The 21,720-nt window shown below is 37.4% G+C and overlaps 1 long non-coding RNA gene across 2 annotated transcripts in view; it reads left to right on the plus strand.

Moving 5' to 3' along the window:
* LOC140523886 (uncharacterized) overlaps positions 1–21,720 on the plus strand; it is a 150,820-nt gene that overhangs the window by 12,202 nt on the left and 116,898 nt on the right. For both annotated transcript variants that reach the window (XR_011973502.1, XR_011973504.1), the window contains exon 3: positions 12,013–12,203. This is a non-coding gene — a long non-coding RNA (uncharacterized lncRNA). The remainder of the gene's footprint in view (positions 1–12,012; positions 12,204–21,720) is intronic.

Here is a 21,720-nt window from a genome sequence, read left to right on the forward strand (position 1 = left end):
GACATAAATCATAAAAAGAATATTGATATTTGCTCAGAGAGTAGCTTAAGACTATTAGAATATAATTATATGTTATTAGACAATGTTTTTCTATGTTAGACTATAGATATATTATACAATAACCATATTATTTTAATGTAAAGGGTTTTTTTAAGTAAAAGTAACTATACTTCCCAAATTAATTTACAGCAATATAAATCAAAATTTTATACCAAGATTTAATGCACTTCCAATCAAAATACCACAGGACTAAAGATTTGGAACTGAAACGGACCCTAGAGATCATCTAATCCAACTGCTTCATTTTATAGATTAAGAAAGTGAAGAACTAGGGGGATAAGTTACTTGTCTAGGGCCATCTAGTTAATGGCAGAAGCAGGCTACAAACTTGAGTCCTTTGACTACAAACTCGGTGCTCTGCCTTTTGACTCTGTTGTCCTTTCTATGTCATTGAATCAGTAGAGATGTCAAAAGATGATAAATTTATAACCTGAAGGCCCAATTGAGAAGTCATCAAGTCCACTGCCCTCACTTTATATATGAGGAAACTGAAGTACAGAGAGGTTAAATGATTTGTCTAGGATCACACAACTAGGAAGTATCTGAGGTAGGACTCCCAGGACTCCCAGGCTCCAGTTTCAGCAGCTTATCCTCTAAGTCATTCAAGAGAGAACAGAAAGTGATATTCAAGCAAGTAGGTATGTCATGTCCATGACACAACAACCCAAGAGGTAAGGCAATTTTTTTTATTAGCATTATTATTGATACTGTTCTTTCTCTGAAATAAGACCAGATATTCTCAGCTATATGCTTGTTCTTTGCTCATCTGTCACTAGCCAACAGCATTCCCCCCTCCCCCAAGGGTTCCAGAAACTAAAGCCCTAAGGATTCATCAACCTTTTCCACCTAACCACAGGAGGCCTCAGGAGCTCTCTTCTGGTCTAGACTAGCTACCTATATTATTGCTGAAAAGGATAATTCTCTGTGAATTCTTTAACAGGAAGCTAAAAAAAGATGAATAAGACAGCCCTAGTCTTCTAGAAGTTTATAATCTAATAAAGAAAATAGGATATAATACAAAGGTAGACAGTCAGGTGAGTTCTACACAAGGCTATGGGGGAAATTATAGGAAAGAATGGTCATTTCTAACTGAGGGATCAGAAAAGGGAATCATTAAATTCTACTTCAGATACTTACTTGCTGTGTGACCTAAGGTAAGCCACTTAACTTCCCTGGGTCTCAGTTTTCTCACCTGTACAATGACATGTTTGACTTCTAAGGTTCCTTTTGGCTCTAAATCTACAATCCTATGTAGACAATAGTATTTGAGTTCATAAATGGATTGCCAAAGTCCACTTGATGAGCCATACATTTTGAGTTATATCCTAAAGCAACGATCTCCCGGTAGGTTAAAAGTGAAGACCATCCCTTAGAATTGGGTGTAAAAATATCTGACCTGTAGTGACAAAATGTATTATGAGTATAGTCATTATGGAATGTTACACAGACATCACATTTTGTCAGGGTCAATGACCTTGAGAGAGACCAAAGTTTGGACATTGAAATTGCTGACTGTATTATCCATTAACTTGAATTCAACAGATATTAAACACTTATTCTGTACAGAATGCCATTAGACACTGAGGGAATTACAAAGTCTAGATGAAACACGGATCCCTGATGAAAATCCAGACAGCTATAGGACACAATACTACATAAGTGCATTATGGTATTGCTAAACAAAGCAGGACATGAGGTTTGAGGGGAGAGGATACTGACAAGGGAGATCAAAGGAGGTCTCAAAGAGGATGTAACACTTGAGAAGGATCTTAAGGAATAGGAAGGGTCTGAACAGGCAAACAGAAGAAATGGGGATGAGGGCTACAGGGGACAACATTATGATCCCAGATACTGAAGAATGAAAAAACAGGGTACATTCAAAGGTCAGAGTAGACTTGAGTAAAATAAAAACACATTTATAAAGTGCTTTAAGCTTTAGAGATCATTTTTCCTGCAGAAAACTCATGAAACAGGTAGTACAAGTATTATTTTCATTTTACAGAAAGGAAAACTGAGACTTAGAGAAGTCAAGTGACTTGCCTGTAGTACCAAATATCATAGTATTAGACGATTTCACACAGATTACCCAATTTGAATTCAATGCTAAGCACAATGAAATTTATATTGAAAAACAAATAATATTACCAAGAACTATGTTCAAAACAAAACAAAAGCAACAAAACTGATGAAGGTGGATATATATACCTTAAGACTGTGAAGCACATCAAAAATAATTATCAACAAAATTACTTAGCATTGGGCAAAACATACCAAAATAGATCAATAGAACATAATCACTATTCTAGATTAATCCCACTATGTACAGATGGTTAGTGTTTGAGAGACCTATGGAAAATTAAAAAATTAGGGAAAGTATTAATTATTGTAGTTGATATTATGTAGTTGTGATAAAAAATGTATTTGGTAATATGTTACCAGTATGGTTAAAAGTAAATATATATATCCACATCTCATACTATATACTAAAAAAATTCTACCTAGATTTTATATAAACAATAAAAACCAAATCATAATAGCTGAAAGAAAAATATATTTATCTCATTTTCCAGAGTTTATAGATTCAGAGATGTAAGGAACCTTAGACACCTGCTAGTTCAACTCATTCATTTTATAGATGAGAAACTGAGGCTCAGAGGGATTAAACCAGCTAAGATTACATAAGGTGACAGGTGGTATTTGAAATCAGATCCTCTGATTCTAAATTTAGTATTTTTCTCCAAAGTATGATACTACCTTTTGGAGGATAGATAAATTTGTATTCATTAAATAAACAGAAAACATTACTGGGAACAATGGAGATGTACTTGGTTAAATACTAATAAAATTATTTATAATAAAATATAATCAAGATGAAACTAGGCTAGAGAAAATGTTTGCTACAAATACGACAGAAATTAGAATCTTAAATTTAGAAAGCAATCTGACAGAAAATTGCAAAAATTACAAAAGTGACCTTATTCATTGACCCAGTAATCCCAATGTTGGGAATATTTTTTGAGGGCATTATGTAAAAAAAAAGCTATCTGTTCAAAGATATTTTTAGTACAGTTGTGATTACACTATCTTCCTGTTCCTCCATACCACAGTCCTGGAAATAACCTAAATAATAAGAAAAATAACAAGTATTTAATAAGTTCTTATTATGTACCCTGCTAAATGCTGATAATACAAATACTGTCAGTTCTGTTGTAACATGTGAGAAAACAAAAATTTGTTGCAATATGACTAGTATATGTGGTAACAATTTGAATATAATTGGAATTTCTAGTTTGCCCATTAGCTGCACAGAGAGAATGCAGAAAACTTCTCCATATTTCACAAACTGAGACTTTTCTGATGGCCACTCTCACAATCAAACTTAAGGCCTTTGCCAAGGCAAAGTGCCATATTTAATGTATTTCTTCTATTGCGGCGAAGATCCACTGTGACCCTCCATGAGTCCCTTGAATGCGAGAGCAAGACACCTTTTCTTCCTCTGCCCTAACCCCTTGAGCTGTTCCCTCAAACCTCTCCTTTGAGAGAAAGGGCTGGCAGGCAGGAGGAACCACAAGCTAAGACATTATGAGACTCACATGCTAACCTGCCTAATTGATGGGATCAAAAAGGGCTTTAGGAACCAGTGAACTATGAGAAACTTAAGGAGATTACCCAGGAGCCAAAGGAGAACCCTGCCCTTTTTCAAAGTAGGCTGGTTAAAGCCATTAAGAAATACACCGTCCTAAACCCAACCTTGTCTGAAGCAGCTGTTGCTCTCAGCATGAACTTTATTAGTCAGTCTGTCCTAGACACAGGAGAAAGTTGCAGAAGTTGGCCATGGGCCCCCAGAAACCTCAGGCCCAGCTTTTGGAGATGGCTTTTGTAGTGTTTAACAATAGAGACCAAACTGTTAAAGAGGATAAGGGCCTCAGGACTAGGGCGAGGAACAGGGAACAGCCTCAACGTTTGGTTGCCACCATATCCAGTACCCAGAAGGGTCCTGCCTTCAATTGTCAAGGGAAGTGTTCATGCTTTTGATGTCACACAAAGAGCCACTAGTCTCATAAGTTCCCTTTGAAGAGGAAGTCACCAGGCCCATGTCTTATTTGCCCCCAGGAGGGACACTGGAAGAGAGACTACCCATAAGAGTGACCTCCTCCCAATACCCCACACTCCAGTATCATCAGGACTTGGAGTAACAGGGCTCAGGAGCTGACCAGGGTCCCTCCTTCTCTATCACCATGGTCAAGCCCAGGGTAACTTTGTATATGTCAGGGAAGACTATTATCTTTCTTATTGACACAGGAGTCACTTGGCCATACTAGTTCTTCACACCATCAGGTCATGGGGATTGAAAGTAAATTTAGAAAGTGCCTGGAGACTTTCCCTCTGTCTTCCCAGTTAGGGGATCTGTTGTTTAATTCCTCCTTTCTGGTTCTCTCCTCTTGCCTAGCCCCCTTGCTGGGATAGGACCAAATGGTGAAATTGGCAACCCAGTTCCCCCCTCCTTAGACCACCAGGAGCACGTTAGGTACTCTACACAAGGCCCTTCATATTCCACCTGGAATTTGGGAGGAAGTAGACATCTCAGTCTGGGACCAGGGAATCTCTGGAAGAACTGCCCATGGCACCCCAGCCTTTGTTAGCCTCTTAGATTCCAATGTTTTCCCCCAAAGGCTCCAGTATCTGATTAAGCCTGAAGCCTGGGAGAGATCACAACACCTAATTGAGAAATTCCTTAAATATAAGCTTTTGGTTCCACCCTAGTCTCTCTGTGATATGCCCACCCTCCCCGTCAAAAAGCTGACAATGGGGAGTAGCACATGGTGCAGGATATCAGAGCCTCAGTGAACCTGTTATCCCAATGCAACCTGCCCTTATACCGTCCTCACTCAAATTCTGGGGGACACCCAGTGCTTGTCCACTCTGGACCTTAACCATTCCATAAACACTCCCAGTTTATTTTTGTTTCTGAGTGGACAGCCCTACCAGGACTCTAAAGAGAGTCCCTACCTATTTGGCCAGGCTTTAGGAAAAGATCTGAAGAATCCAGAAGTAATAGTAGTCTAACTCAATATGTGGATGATATTCTTGTCTATAGCTTGACCCAGGAAACCTCCCTGATCACTGCTACATAGACCTCAACTTCCTGGGCACTCAAGGCTAGAGACTCTCTTCAGCTAAAGCCCAAATTACCTGCCATTCTATAAAGTATTTAGACCATGACTAACACCCACCTCTTTCTATCTCACCCAAGCATGGAAACAGACAATTCTGTCCATCCCTGTTCCAGCCCCTAAAAAACAACTGCTCACCTTCCTGGGCATGGTTGTATTTTGTCAAATTCAAATCCCTAATTTCAGTATTTTTGCAAAGCCCCTCTGTGATTTTACTCAGGACCCTGACTTGCTCCCTCTAGAATAGTGACATGACCAGGATAAAACCTTTAAGATCCTGAAGGCCAAATTAACTACTGCTCTGGCATTAGCCTTTCCCAATCTGAAAAAACCCTTCACCTTGTATGTTGATGAGAGGCAGGGCCAAGCTTTGAGAGTTTTTACTCAGTCCCTGGGACCTGACTCCAGACTAGTAGCTTATTTCTCTAAGCAACTGGATTCTGTTGCTTCCAGAGGGCCCTCTTGTCTCCAGGCAGTGACTGCTATGGCTATTTTAATTAGGAAGCCTCCAAACTCACTTTTGGTCAATGTTAAGAAGTCCAAACTCCTCACCAGGTTCAGAGTATCTTGGAAGCCAAAGGCTGCTGGTAGCTGGCTAGACTCACTAAATATAAGACCCTCCGGTTGGATACATCCAACTTAATTCTCCAAGGTGTGTCACATTCTCAGTTCAGTTTCCCTCTTCCTGATACCTTATGGTCAATGACATTATTTATGACTGTGAGAAGACCCTAGATTCTGTTTACTCAAGCTTGTCTAGACCTGAGGGACTTTCCTCTTCTTGATAGTCTTGATGAAGTGTGGTTCATTGATGGGTCCAGGAACATATGCTCAATTTAATTCATCTCCCTTTCCAAGGAAAATCTCTATGACTCTTGTCATTCTGAAGTAGCTACAGAAGAGACTTCCTGTCTTTTTTCCCAAATGAATTTAGGTACCTACTTCTTGAGGGGGCAGATGATGAGATTATCTGAAATCTCTCTGGGAATGATGAGATTAATGAGATGAATAGGGACCCCCTCTGCCCTGGGTAAATGGGCTGGCCAATGCAAAACTCTGAGCTACTGTCTGCCCACCTGGCAGGTTTCCTCTAAAAAAAATCTCTAGCTTCTCCTAGTTGGGTTGGTACCTCCCTTAAAGAGAAAAACCTGCTGGGTGTATTACTCCAGATACACACTTTTACTTGATTTGAAGATAACCTGAGCTTGAATTCTTTCTAGATGACACCAGGACACATGCCCTTGCACCTCAACTGATGAAATTTTTGAGTATTGTGTCTCTAACCTCATTTTCCCCATAAGTCATATGTTTTGTTGTTGTTGTTGTTGTTACATGACTTTGCATAGAGAAATGCTTTTTTGGGAACGCATGTGTTGCTTTAGGCCAGCTCTGTTTGTACAAGCCTAAAGAAAGACAGTCTCTATCCACAAGGTGCTTATGTTCTAACTGGGGAAAATAAGCGTAGGGGAAAGATTAGAATAAAAATACTCAGCAGATAAAGTCCTGTGGAGAGTGAGGTGTGCAATGTGGAGAGGAATGAAGACATAATTGGCCTGGGCCTCCTTCTTAAAATGGAGGGTCTCAGAGGAGCAAGCTAATTAAAGTGAGAGGCTGAAGATACTTCCAATGTGAAAAATAGTCCAGGGAAGGAGTGAGCTTCTAGGATGAGTAGGTTTCTGTGGCATGGCAGACAAAGCCCTGTGGAGAGTGAGGAGTACAGCCTGGAGAGGAATGAAGAAACAATTAATCTGGTTCTCCTTAAAATGTAACTTCCAAATGTCCCCAAACTGGGAAATGGTTGATTTAACTTTCATGTATTAATGTGTTGAAACATGATGAAATTAAGATGGATAACTATGAGAAATAAAAAGAACTCTGAGTAGAACTTGATGAAATAATAGAAAGCAGAGAAAACAGAACCTAGAAAATGGAATTACATTAAAGCAATATAAAAAGAAAAATGTGTAGGGGAAAATGAAGTAAGGAAGCTGAAGGGGACTAATGCCTCCCCAGTTTCTTGGCTTCCAGGACCTTAGTTATTAGTGCCTTTTCCCCTCCTGAAATAATATTTTGTTTATTTATCTCTCCATGTAAACCCCTTGGGGAATGTAAGATTCTTGAGGGAAGGGGTTGCTTTTCATTTTTGTCTTTGTATCTGCAGCACCTAGCAAAGCATATCATACCTTTGGGCCCTAAACAAATGTTTGTCGAATTAAATTGAAAGCAGAGAGGCAGAGGTATAGAAGAAGAAACAAACGACTTTGCTATTTTTCTATTTATAGCTGACATTTTGCTATAAAACTGTTGTACAAAAATACTCACAAGTTTCTTCTGACAGAGTTTAATGTTTCAGGCACTGATCTACTATTTTCTCCTGAGTTCTCTCTTAGTCAATAGTTGACTGATTGTTTCATATCTCACCACAGCTGCAATGTGTGAGAAGTTTCTCTCCTTTTCATTTATTTTCTGGCCATTGGAAGATATATTACACTGGCAAGTTAAAAAATATACTACCTATAAATATCTCAAATCCAAAGTTTTATCATTGTAGTTATTATGCAGAAAATCCTTGGCTTTCTATACTAAATTACTTTATCATTGCAATCAACCTATCTAAGAATAAAAACTGTTCTAATGGATTTTAAATATTTATGATAAAATTACCATTAGAAACTGGTATGATGCCAATTTGGTTGCATTGTTATAATAATTTTGGTTTACCTATCATAGTGTCTGGGATAAAGGACCATGAGAAATGATATATTTTTGCATTCTGGCTACCATATCACACATTCTCACACACACACACACACACACACACACACACACACACACATGCACACACATTTAACAATTAAGATGAGCTGACTTTCCCAGGATGCTGACCAAACAGAGGGTTGATACTGGGAATTCATGGTGAGAGAAAAAGGGGTTTACCATATTTACAAAAGGAGTACCAGTAGCTGATCTCTCTGGTGGTAAAGAAAGATACTATTCAATTCAGTTCCTTATTTCCTTCTCTGAGGTAATAATCCAAAGCTTATCCAGCCTTAGACAATAACCTCCTATTTTTTTACTTTCAAACCCTGTAAAGTATAACTTTAGTTTAAAAATAATAATAACAATAACACTTACATAGCACTTACTATGTACCAGCACAAATATTATTTCCTTTAATCCTCATAACAATCCTGGAAAGTAGGTGTTATTGTTATCCCCATTTTACAGATGAAGAAACTGAGGTAAATAGGATAAATGACTTGCCCAGAGTCACACAGCTAGTAAGTATCTGAAGCTGGATTTGAACTCAGGTCTTTCTGACTCCAAGGAGCTCTGGACTTAGCTGCAACCTAGCTGCCCAACTGAGAGAACTACCTGAGGCTCAGAGAGACCCAGTTTTGCCCACCTTTACATGTTTAAGTGAGCTCAGGTCTTCCTGGCTCCAAATTCAACACTCTTTGAACTATATGCTATATAACCTCTTTTTAAAAGTATTAAGCTAGACCAAATTCAGGAAAATTCAGGAAAAGAGCAAGGGACACTGAGAAGGCTCCAGAAAACTGCCAAAAAACCTGTCTATAATTCATTGTGTCATCTTCAGTGATAAAAAAGCTGGCCTTTGAATCAGGCAGACCTAGATTCCAAGTCCTGCTTTGGACCCATAACTGGCTATTAAATCCTTGGCAAGCCTTCTAACATCCCATTGCCTCAGGCAGATGTAAATTGCACAAGACCCTACCTATCTGAATTGGTTAAGGCAAGGAAAGCACCTGTCTACACTGGTTAAGCTTAGGGAATTGAAAGGGAATAAGATTTTATTTAGGACCTGAGAGGTGGTGGCACAGTAGGTGGAGCATAGGGCCTGGAGTCATTAAAACTTATCTTTGTGAGTTCAAACCCAGCTTCAGAAATTTACTGGCTGTGTGACCCTGGGCAAGTCACTTAATCCTGTTTGCCTTAGTTTCCTCATCTATAAAATTAACTGGAGAAGGAAATGTTAAAACCACTGCAGTATCTCTGCCAAGAAAACCTTGAATGCGGTGATGGAAAGTCAGGTATGACTGAACAATAACAACGACAAATATGCCAGGCACTCCACTAAGCCCTCTCCTGAGATCATCTCTGTTAATCAATAACTAGTCATTCATCTTATTTGATAGTTAAGGATTTTCCTCACCTTAATTCCCTGTATAATTAAAATCCAAGGTCCACATAGACAAAAATAAAGTCATGTCCATTTAGTATCCCAGTTATAAGTACTCTAAGGCCACTGCTTCTGTTTCAGATCTTAAGTATCTTAAGCTGGGAGAGGAGGAAGGGCTATACTAGGGGTAAACAAGTAAAGACAGCATAATTTGAAAGGGCCACTTATCTGCTCCTCACTTTGGCTCTCCACCATGGTTTACCTCTACTTTCAATGCCAGTAGTATTCTCCATCTGTTGGTAGTGATACTTTCATAGCCTGGTGTTTCATGTTTTTAAATGACTTTAATTTAATTTAGCTGACTTTATTGTGCCTTGTGCTTCGAACTTCGAGCCTTTCCCTACTCCCAAACAGCAGAGTACTTAGGTTCAAGCCACTTCATTCTTGTTTTCCTTCTGATTTCCTGTGATGTAACAATGGGTCCTGGTGGGATTTTAAGAAATCATATCTGTCTCCTTATTTCTAGGCCAAATTACATTTAAATCAACCCAGACTGAAGAAGTTCCTATTTGGGAGAAAAAAAAATCTGTATAAGAAGGAAATTTAAAAATCTCTCTTGGAATATATCCTAGTATTTTAATAATGCTTTCTCTTGGGTAAATTTCATGGTGTAAACCCATTTTCCCCCCATATTCTATTCATGATGGAAATGATGAACAGGCTTAATTTGGCTGAATATAACAACTTTAAAGAACATGATTTAAGAAGCCATATGTTGTTTTTGTATGGGCAAAAGCCTTTAATTTCTTTTCCCCCTTCCCTCTACCAAATTCAACAAACATTAAGTATCTACTATGTTTAAGATAATGTACTGGGTGTGGGATACAAATAAAAAAAATTAAAAACACTTCTGCTCTCAAGGAGTTTACATTCTACTGAGGGCTTCAACTGGAAAGAGACTTACAAATACAAGATACGTTGTTAAGGAAGACAACATTATTGCCAACTGAGGTACTAGGAAAGGGCTCCTTGTAGTAGGTACCACCTAATGTGAACCTTAAAGTCCAAGAGTCTAAGGCAGAGGTTGGGAGGGATTAGGGTCAGCTTTAACCATTTTTGAAGGTTTTTTATGCCTTTTGATATCAGGAGTCACATCCATATAATTAGAAAGGTACCTGCATTGAGAATCTGAGTTTGTCAACCTCTTAAAAGCAACTTAGTGAGTAGCTATCACTTACTGAGAAACTATCACCACAGGGAAATACCTTTTACTAGGTTTATGTTTAACATGGAAGTCCATGGTATTGAATTTGGTGTCAGAGGCTATGGGTTCAACTCTCTTAGTTTTAGGCTAAGTCTAAATTTGACATAGTCCAACAGGTTTGGTGTTGTATGTATGTTCTTAAAATATGATAGGCATTTGTGAGCCATGAAAACCCAGTTAAAACTGTCTTAATAATTAAAGGTTAAAAACATAATGTAGGAATTTTAAAAATATGTATCACAACTCTCCATGAGTTAAAGCTAAAAGCAGTACCCAAAAGTCAATTCAAACAGTATAAAGCATTTCTGATCACTTTCCCTACCCCCTGAGGCCAATTCTTTTATAATTCAAACTAACAGATCTACAAAGCACCAGGAGGGGCTAAGCCAAAGAGGGGTTCCAAGGACTAGCTGTGGCCACAACAGCTGTGATAGCCCTAGGAGCCAGCCTAAGCTCCCACTACACCCTGAAACAGTTGGCAAATCATTGAACTTCAAAAAACCCGTTTCCTTCTTTGAGAAATGGAGGTAAATAAAATTCCATTGAATTACGTGAAGGGATGTATTTTACAATCTGTAAAGCACTATGGACATCTGAGATATTATCATTAACACCAACATCTTTGTTATTATTATCATTGCCATCATTATCATCTATTAAATGCACTTAATGATGATAAGGCTGATGATGACTTACTGATGATAAGTACTATGGAAAGATCAGGGGACTTGGACTGAGGAAGCTTGGGTTTGAATCCTGAATTCTGCTGAAACATTAACTGGTTTACCTTGGGTAAATTATTTAGCCTTTCTGACACTCAGTTTCCTTATATTTAAAATGGTTATAATATTCACACTACCTACCTCAAGTGTTGTTGTGAGGCAAATGCTTTGCCTACAGGGTCTGGGACTCTCCTCCTTTTTTCCTTTCCACTAGGGGTCCATCCGCTTTGGACTCGTACCCATAATTAAATCAGGCTCAATTATAGAGGAGCTTGACCTCTTAAAAGAGTAAGTAGGCTTCTTTTCTCACTCTCTTGCTCATTAAATATTCACCCTGATGCCGTACGGGAATAAATTTCTCAAACCTTGGTTTTGAGGAGTTTCTAAGAATTTCCCAATGAGGGGAGTAGAAAGGTATTCAATGCACAAAATGTAAATAAGGTATGATAAAGTTAATTATTTCTTCTACACAAAAGAAATACTTAACACTCAAAAGACTCATAAGTATGCATTTACAGGATTCAGTAATTTATAGCTACTATTATAACTCTCCAAGATGATTGATACTGAAACAGTAGAACACGAAGCAGTTTGTGGTCCTGCTGAATAGTCATTTTACACTTATACTTTGTTCTGTACTCTCTCAAGGTGGATGTGTTCTAGAAAGTCAGGCTACAACTTAGGTGCCTTTTCTTGTCGGTGTTCATCTCCTCCAGTGCAGAAACTCTTTCTGCTTCCAGTCAGCTTTGATTAAGAGACCCAGGAGCTTTTGAACTCTAAGATTCATGAGGCAGTCTCCAAGTCTGTACATGTTCATCTTGGGATCGCTGTTCCATCAGGTAAGGAACATAGTAGAAGGGGTTGTCAGAAGTGCAAATTAGTTCTAGCTATCACAAAGCTGTCAGCCCCTGTGCTAAGGAGATGGGGAGAAAAGGGGGGTGGATATTGCTTAGTTTTTGGAAGAAGATTGGTATGCCAGATGAGACTCTCTGGGGAGATTTGTTTTGTAGGAAAGCCCATACTTTTTGTTAATTTCTAATGAAGCATATATATATATATGAGGAGAAGTGAGGCTGGTGACCTGCACAGCCCTCCCTCCCCTTACTCAAAACAAAGTCAAGTGCAAGTCATGTCATTATTTCTCTGATAGCATGGTCTTCTTTGGCAACGAAGGACAAACACAACAAGAACAACTATTGTACATATGTAATGGTCAGTCAGTTGGATCTGTGATGTATGTATTGCTTATGTTCAGACAGTTGGAAACCTTGTCTATTGGTCTTTATTTCTCTGTTTGTATTTTCTCTAAAGTTCAAGATGCTGAGCTTTTCCCCCTGAACTAAGTGAATGATATATGTGCTTGACTGAAGTATATTGTTGACCCGTCAAAAGTTGCTTTCCTTTTAAAAAAGCAGATCTAAGAACCTGTACAACAGGTCCTCCTATAAATGCCAGGGTCCTTGCTATTAGAAGAGGAGAAAATGACTGAGGGTGTCTTTTCATATCCATATCTGTAGCTATCATATTCAGAGTGTAGCAGTGTTATAGGCAGATACAGATTCCTCCACATGGAAGAGGTTGGAGACCTGCTTCCAAAAAGGAGGGATGATGTGTAATGGAAGTAGCTCACAGAGATTGTGGAGAATGCATAGACATTCTATACCTGGTTTAGGTCTCTTACCCACATGCTGTATAACAGCTTCTTTTATTGGTTTCACTTGTAAAACTAGAAGTGGAGGTATCTTCAAAAGGCACTGTCTTAGTGAAGCTTTGCTCTTGTTTCAACTTCTTTACTCATATCTAGCAAAAGACAACTCTAAGTGCAGAAAGACCTTGTACCATCTCCCCAAAGATTACATGTGGCCCTATGAAAATGATCCTGTACCTCTCCATTTTTTCTTTTGTTTCAAGTGAAGGTGATTGTGAGACTCTGACCTTGAATTCTGAAAGATCAGGAGAAAGAGCCCCTGGGACCCCAAGAGCCATCAGAAGTCTAGTATTCTGGAAGTTTGAATCCATGCTGGGTTTTGCAGAGAGCTCCACATTGATGCTCCAAGGAGCAAGGAAGGACCCTTTGGACCTAATTCAACAGGAGCTGAGACTAGGACTCACCTAACATAAATGCTACATTTGGATATGAATTTGATGAGACTGTTACTATGTAGGAACTGAGCTAAGTCTGAGGTAGTCTAGGGGAGAGAATGCCTCCAAAGTGTTGGAGGAAATATTTATATTTTTGTTAAAAGCCAATGCTAATTGATTAAAATAAATTAGGTGCTAATCCCTAGTGGGGAGCAGAAAGAACCATAACCAGTAGTATCTTGAAGTGACAGGCAGTAGAGAAGAGACAGCACAAACCCCTCAGGATAATCCTAGGACCCTGAGAATATGCTTATGGCTATATCTATGTCTTTGTTTCTTCATCTATATCATCTATATCTATCTGTGTAGACAAAACAAAATAGATCTATATAAATATATTACATTTGTGTAAGATTATATATATATATATACATACATATATATATATACATATATATGTGTGTGTGTATATATATATATGTATGTATGTAGAGGTGTAGGGTGTGTTCAGAGAGGACCAATACCTTTGGTGTAATGGCTGCCAAGACATTTTCAGGGCTCTTTTCACCTTTGGTGTCCACCTGTTCCACCTAACTCTCACCTGTGGCTCCAAGAAACTGAAGCATGGGCAGCGGTAAACCATTTGGGCAGACCGGCCAAACCAGATTGAAGGTAACCAAGAGTTCTCAAACTCATTGGTGAGTTAGGGGGGTGTCTACCCCAAGCATATGAAGACTTCCTCTGGTGGAATGGGCGAATGAGAACAATTTGTTCCAATGGCCACAAAGGCAGATCAAACAGGCTATGTGGAGTGCTTAGAGCTTGGTTAGACACTGAAGACATCAAGGTCATCCACTGCATCCTGAGCCCCTGCCAGCCATCTTGATTCTGTCCTGCCACTGGACTATGATGACTCTGGAGGAGAGAGTGAGGCTGATGACTTTGTGCAACTCTGCCTTACTTAAATTCAATTTAAGCACAAATCAGATGACATCACTTATACCATATATGTAGATATATGAAACTGAGAATCTCTCGTGTACCTGACAGCTTATATAGTTTTAAAGTATATATCAAATTATGTATTAGTTTCAAAACTGTTCTGCTTGTCTGCTTACCTCTGAACTTTCCTCTGTTCTCTTCTGTGTGTTAAAGAAAAAAATGCCTCAATTATACTTTGTGTTTTTCCTTCAGAATCCCTATCACCAATCTCTCCCCACCACTCCCACCCTCAGTTCTGGACCAAAATAACAAACAAGTAAACAGATCATCCCTTGCTGCAAAATAAGAATAGTTAAGTAAAATAAATTCATATATTGATGATGTCAGAAAATGTATTTCTCATTCTTTACTTCTAGTCCATCACCTCTCTGCCATGCCTCATAATCAGTCCCCTGAAGTTGTGGCTATTCATTGCATCATCATAGTTCTTAAGTCTTTCAAAGTAATTTGCCTTTACAATGTTATAGTTATTGTTTGAAGTTTTTTCTTGATTTTGCTCACTTCCCAGTGCATTAGTTCATAGTCTTCTCTTAGCTCATATTATTTTTAAAAAACAATTCCTTATAAAACAATTCTATTTCATTAAATTCATGTATCATGATTTATCCATCCATTTCTCAATTGATGGGCAATCTTTAGTTTTTAGTTCTTTTCTATAACAACGGATACCACTATAAATAGTTTTGTGTATGTAGGTCCTTTCTCCTTTTCTCTTATCTCTTTTGCACACACATGCACACACACAAACACACACACTATTTTAATCACTGATTTAGAGGGAATTCAAAATTTAGTAACTTTTTGGGTATAACAATAAATTATTTTTCAGAATAACTGGACCAGTTCACAACTCCATCAATAGTTTATTAATATGAGTTTCCTCAGTCTCCTGCAAAAATAGTAATGTCATTTTTTTGGTCATTTTTTGCTGATCTCATTGATGAGAGGTAGAATTTGTATTTCTCTTAATATTAATTATTTAGGCCCTGTTTTATGTGATTGTTAATATCTTTGACTCCTTTTCTAGTAAACTGTTCAGATTCTCTTATTTATCTGTTGGGGTTTTCTTATATATTTGAATGAGTTCCCTGTATATTTTGGATATTAGACCTTTATCAGTTAAGTTTGCTGCAAAGATTTTTCCCAGTTTCCTTCCTATTTTAGTTACATTGATGGTTTGTATAAAACTTTTTAAATATATACAACCAAAACAAAAAAATCAAAATGCAATCCCCATTTTGTCTCTTATGATTCTCCGTATCCCTTTTTTAATAAAGAAGTTTCCTTTATCTCTAGTTTCCAGAAGTATCCCTTTCCTTGCTTATATAATCTTTTCTTGATGTGAATTTTTAAATCTTTTATCCATTTGTAGTATTTTTTTGGGGGGCAGATATAGTATGATATCAATCTAAAATTAATTTCTGCTCAACTTTTAGATAGATACTGTTGACCACATTAGGAACAGTTGATCAATTCCTATTTTTTGGCTTAAAATAAGTGGATATTCTCTTCGCTTAGAAACTTTTTCTGCCTCTGTTGATAAAATAGTATATATTTATCGCATTTGTTGTTAATATGTTCTAATTTACCTATAATTTTCCTGATCTTCAACAATTCTGTATTTGGGGTATAAAGCCAACCTGCTGAAAATACAAAATCTTTGAAATTTGTTGGTATGATGTCATCTAATATTTTGGTTAAATTTTTGCCTTGATACTCTTTGGGGATATGTCTTTTCTTTTGTTTCTGTGCTTTATCTCATTCTGACTTGGTACCAATATCATATTTGACTCATAGTGTTTGAAACAATCACTTTTTTACCTATTTTTGCAAACAACTTCTGTAATCTTGAAATTAAGGCCTCTTTGAATATTTGATAAATTTCACTTATAAATTTTTCAGATTCTAGGTTTTTTCTTTTTTCTCTAGTGTGGTAGTTCTTTGTGGCTTGCTTGATTTATTTTTCTTAGATTTGATTATTTAAATGTTTTATTTCTTATTTTGTTAATCTGAGTATTTTATAATTTTGTAAAAATACATATATATTTTTCTGTTTTGTTGACATATAATTGTGCAAAATTGTATCTAATAATTCATTTTATTTCATTTGTTGTGAATTTTCTCTTTTTATTTTTGATTGGTAACTTAATATTCCCCTCTCTCTTTAAAAAAAATGGATTACAGTTGCACTTATGTATACAAATGTATGCACACACATGTAGGCGCACACACACACACACACACACACACACACACACACACACACATCTATCCCCCCTTCACAACCAGTCAAGACAGTATTATTTATAGCAGTGACAAGTAAACTCTTAATAAAATGGGTCATGCTGGCCATCTCAGCCAAAAGGCCAGGAACTGGAGCATGATCAGTTTATTAGTTAGGCTAGTAATATCCAACAAATTGGGTCAATGGCCTTTTTTAATGACCAAAGATTTACAATTTTACACATTTTAATATGTTTGAAATAACATCTTTCAGCTTTATTTCTCAATTCAATGATTTTGTTTCCAGATTTATCAATCCCTTTGACTTTTTAGAATTTCTATTTAGTCCTTCAGTTTTTTCCTTTTTCTTCTTTTCTTTTATTTATTCATTTTCAGTTTCCAATATTCACTTCCACAAAATCTTGAATTTCAAATTTTCTCCCCATCTTCCCCCAACCCCCACCACAGGACAGCATGTATTCTGATTACCCTTTCCTCCAATCTGCCTTCTCTTCTATCACCCCTGCCCCTTCCCTTCTATTTTCCTGTAAGGTAAGATAGATTTCTATACTCCATTGACTGTATATCTTATTTCCTAGTTGCATGTAAAAACAACCTCTAACATTCATTTTTAAAGTTTTGAGTTCCACATTCTCTCCCTTCCCTCCTCTCCACCCACCCTCATTGAGAAGGTGAGCAAATTCAATAAAGGTTATACATGTGTGGTCATGGAAAACACTTCTATAACAGTCATGTTGTGAAAGACTATATTTCCCTCTATACTCTTCTGCCCTCCCTTTATTTTATTCTCTCCTTTGACCCTGTCCCTCTAGTAAAGTGTTTACTTCCCATTACCCTCTTCCTCCAATCTGCTGTCCCTTCTATTATTGCCTGTCTCTTATCCCCTTCCCCCCTGTTTTCCTGTAAGGTAAACTAGACTTTCATATCCAATTGAGTATATATGTTATTCCCTTCTGAAGCCCTCTTGAAATCCACTGAAAGGAAGGCCCACTTATTCCCTCTCACTTCTTCTACTCCATTGTAAGAGCTTTTTCTTGACTCTTTTATGTGAAATGACTTACTACATTCTACCTCTCCCTTTCTCTTTCCCCTAGTACATTCCTCTCAACCTTTAATTTTGTCTTCTAGATAACATCCCTTCATATTCAGCTCACTCTGTGCCATCTGTCTATCTATATATATACATATACATACACGCACACACACACACACACACACACACACACACACACATATATATATATGTATATATATATATATATATATATATATATATATATATATATATATATATATATATATACATAAACACACACACACACATATTCCCTCCAACTATCCTAATACTGAAAAAGGTCTCATGAGTTACAAATATCATCTTTCCACACAGGAATGCAAACCGTTCAAGTTTGAAAAGTCTTTTAAGGTTTCTCTTTCCTATTTACCTTTTCATGATTCACTTGATTCTTGTATTTGAAAATCAAATTTTACTTTTTTTTAATGTTGATACTTTTGCTAAATACAGAAAACTTTCAATGAAAATATATTTTTTTTGAAATTTATTTATTTTTAATTTTCAACATTCATTTCCACAAGATTTTGAGTTCCAAATTTTCTCCCCATCTCGCCCCTCCACCCACCCCAAGAAAGCATGTATTCTGATTGCCCCTTCACCCAATCTGCCCTCTCTTCTATCACATTCTTCCCTTCCCTTATTCCCATCTCCACTATTTTCTTGTAGGGCAAGATAGATTTCTATACCCCATTACCTGTACATCTTATTTCCAAGTTGCATGCAAAAACAAGTTTTAGCATTCATTTTTAAAACTTTGAGTTCCAACTTCTCTCTCTTCCTCCCTCTACACCCATCTGCATTGAGAAGGCAAGCAATTCAATATAGGTTATACATGTGTAGTTATGCGAAAGACTTCCATAAAAGTCATGTTGTGAAAGACTAAATATATTTCTCTCCATCCTATTTTTCCCCCATTTATTCTATTCTCTCTTTTGACCTTGTCCCTCTCCAAAAGTGTTTACTTCCAATTACCCCCTCCTCTCATTTGCCCTCCCTTCTATCATCCTCCCACACCCCATTTATCCCACTCTCCCCTACTTTCCTGTAGTATAAGATAGATTTTCATAGCAAATTGAGTGTGCATGTTGTTCCCTCCTTAAGCTAAATATGATGAGTGTAAGCTTCAATTTTTTCCTTTCACCTCCCCCATTTCCCTTCCATTGAAATAGCTTTTTCTTGTCTCTTTTATGAGATAATTTGCCCCATTCCATTTCTCCCTTTTCCCCCACAATATATTCCTCTCTCACACCTTAATTTAATTTTTTTATGTATCATCCCTTCCTATTCAACTCACCTTGTACCCTCTGTCTATATGTATATAATACCTCAAACTATACAAATACTGAGAAAAGTCTCAAAAGCTATGAATATTATTTTTCCATGTAGGCATGTAAACAGTTCAAATTTAGTAAGTCCCTTATGATTTCTCTTTCCTGTTTAACTTTTCATGCTTCTCTTGATTCTTGTGTTTGAAAGTCCAAATTTTCTTTTCAGCTCTGGTCATTTCATCAAGAATGCTTGAAAGTCCTCTATTTCATTGAATGACCATTTTTTCCCCTGAAGCATTATACTCAGTTTTGCTGGGTAGGTGATTCTTGGTTTCAATCCTAGCTCCTTTGACTTCTGGAGTATCATATTCCAAGCCCTTCAATCCCCTCATGTAGAAGCTTCTAGATCTTGTGTTATCCTGATTGTATTTCCACAATACTCTTATTGTTCCTTTCTGGCTGCTTGCAATATTTTCCACTTGACCTGGGAACTCTAGCCACAATATTCCTAGGAGTTTTTCTTTTCAGATCTCTTTCAGCAGGTGATTGGTAGATTCTTTCAATATTTATTTTACCCTCTTATTCTAGAATACAAGGTCAGTTTCCTTGATAATTTCATGAAAGATGGTATCTAGGCTCTTTTTTTCATCATGGCTTTCACATAGTCCAGTAATTTTTAAACTGTCTCTCCTGGATCTATTTTCCAGGTCAGTTGTTTTTCCAATGAGATATTTCACAGTCTGCTATTTTATCATTCCTTTGGTTTTGTTTTATAATTTCTTGATTTTTCATAAAGTCATTAGCTTCCATCTGCTTCATTCTAATATTTAAGGAATTATTTTCTTCAGTGAGCTTTCGGATCTCCTTTTTCATCTGTCTAATTCTGCTTTTTAGGGAATTCTTCTCCTCATTGGCTTTTTGGATCTGTTTTGACATTTGGGTTAGTCTATTTTTTGAAGTGTTATTTTCTTCAGCATTTTTTTGGGTTTCCTTTATCAAGCAGTTGACTCATTTTTCATGATTTTCTTGCATCACTCTCATTTCTCTTCCCATTTTTTGCTCTATTTTCCTATTTGATTTTCAAAATCCTTTTTGAGCTCTTCCATGATCTGAGACCAATTCATATTTTTCTTGGAGGCTTTGGAGAGGGGAGCTTTAACTTTGTTTTCTTCTGTTTGCATGCTTTGGTCTTCCTTGTCACCAAAGTAAGATTCTATAGTCTGATTCTTTTTCTGATTTTTACTCTTTTCCCCAGCCATTTACTTGACTTTTGAGCTCTTTTTCAAAGTAGTTCTCTCCTTCCAGTGGGGGTGGAAAGTATACTGTCAGCCACTGGATCCCCATACAATCTGTGGACCTAGACCTCCAGAAATAGTCACTGTCTGCTACAGCTGTGGCTGCTGAGGGTTCCTGTGCCCTCTCCCTCCTTTGCTACTCTGGGACTGGGACTGGATCACTCCATTCTCCTGCACTGGTCCCACAGGATTTTTCCACTGAACTCTCAATGTGTTCTCAGTGTTTTGGGGTCATGAAGTCTGGAAAACCCCACAGATGCAACAGATTCAATCTTTCCAAGGCCTGCTCAGGTTCCCTCTGTACTGGCACAGCCCATGCTGGACTGTGCTGTACTCCCAGCATGGTGCGATAGACACTTCCTGGTGACCTTCCATGCTATCTTAGACTGGATATTTGCTTCACTCCATCATTCTTTGGTTTCTGCATCTCCAGAATTTGCTTAGAGCCATGTTTTACAGGTATTTGGCTGGGTTTGGCAGGAGTGCTCTAGAAAATCCATGCTGTTACTCTGCCATCTTGACTCCGTCCCTTTAGTGATACAATTTTTTCAGAATTACAATCATCATCTTCTTGTGTAAGGAGGTGGCTAGTTTAGCTCCATTGACTCTCTTATGTTTTCTTTTCCCTTTTTACCTGTTTATGGTTCTTTTGGGTTTTGATATCAAAGGTAAAATTTTTGGTTCAGTTCTGCTTTTCTTCTTATAAACGCTTGAAATCCTTCTGTTTTATTGAATGACCAGTTTCCCCCCTTGATTTTTAATGTTTAATTTTGCTGGGTGATCCTTGATTATAGTTCTAGCTCCTTTGTCTTCCAAAACATCATGTTCCATGATCTCAGGTCCTTTAATGTTACAGCTGCCAAGTCCTGTGTAATCCTGATGGTGACTCCTGAATATTTGAATTGTTTCTTTCTGGCTCCTTGCAATATTTTTCCTTGACCTGATACTTCTGAAATTTGGCTATAATGTTTCATGGAGTTTTTATTTTGAGTTCTCTTTCCTGAGATGTTGGTGGATTCTTTCAAAGCCTATTTTAACTGCTGGTTCAAGGCTATCAGGGTCATGTTCCTTGATAATTTCTTGAAAGATGCTACCCATTATCTCAAAAGATGAAGAAAAAGCTTTTACCAAAATACAAGACCCATCCCTATAAAAAATAATAGAGATTATAGGAATCAAAGGAGTTTTCCTTAAAATAAGTAGCATCTACCTAAAATCATCAACAGGTTTTATATGTAATTGGGATAAGCTAGAAGCATTTTCAATAAGATCAGGGTGTAGCAAAGATGTCCATTAGCACTACTCTTATTCAGTATGGTACTAGAAATGTTAGTTATAGCAATAAGAGAAGAAAAAGAATTGAAGCAATTAGAATAGGCAAAAAGGAACA

Source organism: Notamacropus eugenii, chromosome 1 (genome assembly GCF_028372415.1).
Source record: "Notamacropus eugenii isolate mMacEug1 chromosome 1, mMacEug1.pri_v2, whole genome shotgun sequence".
NCBI classification, from domain to species: Eukaryota; Metazoa; Chordata; class Mammalia; order Diprotodontia; family Macropodidae; genus Notamacropus; species Notamacropus eugenii.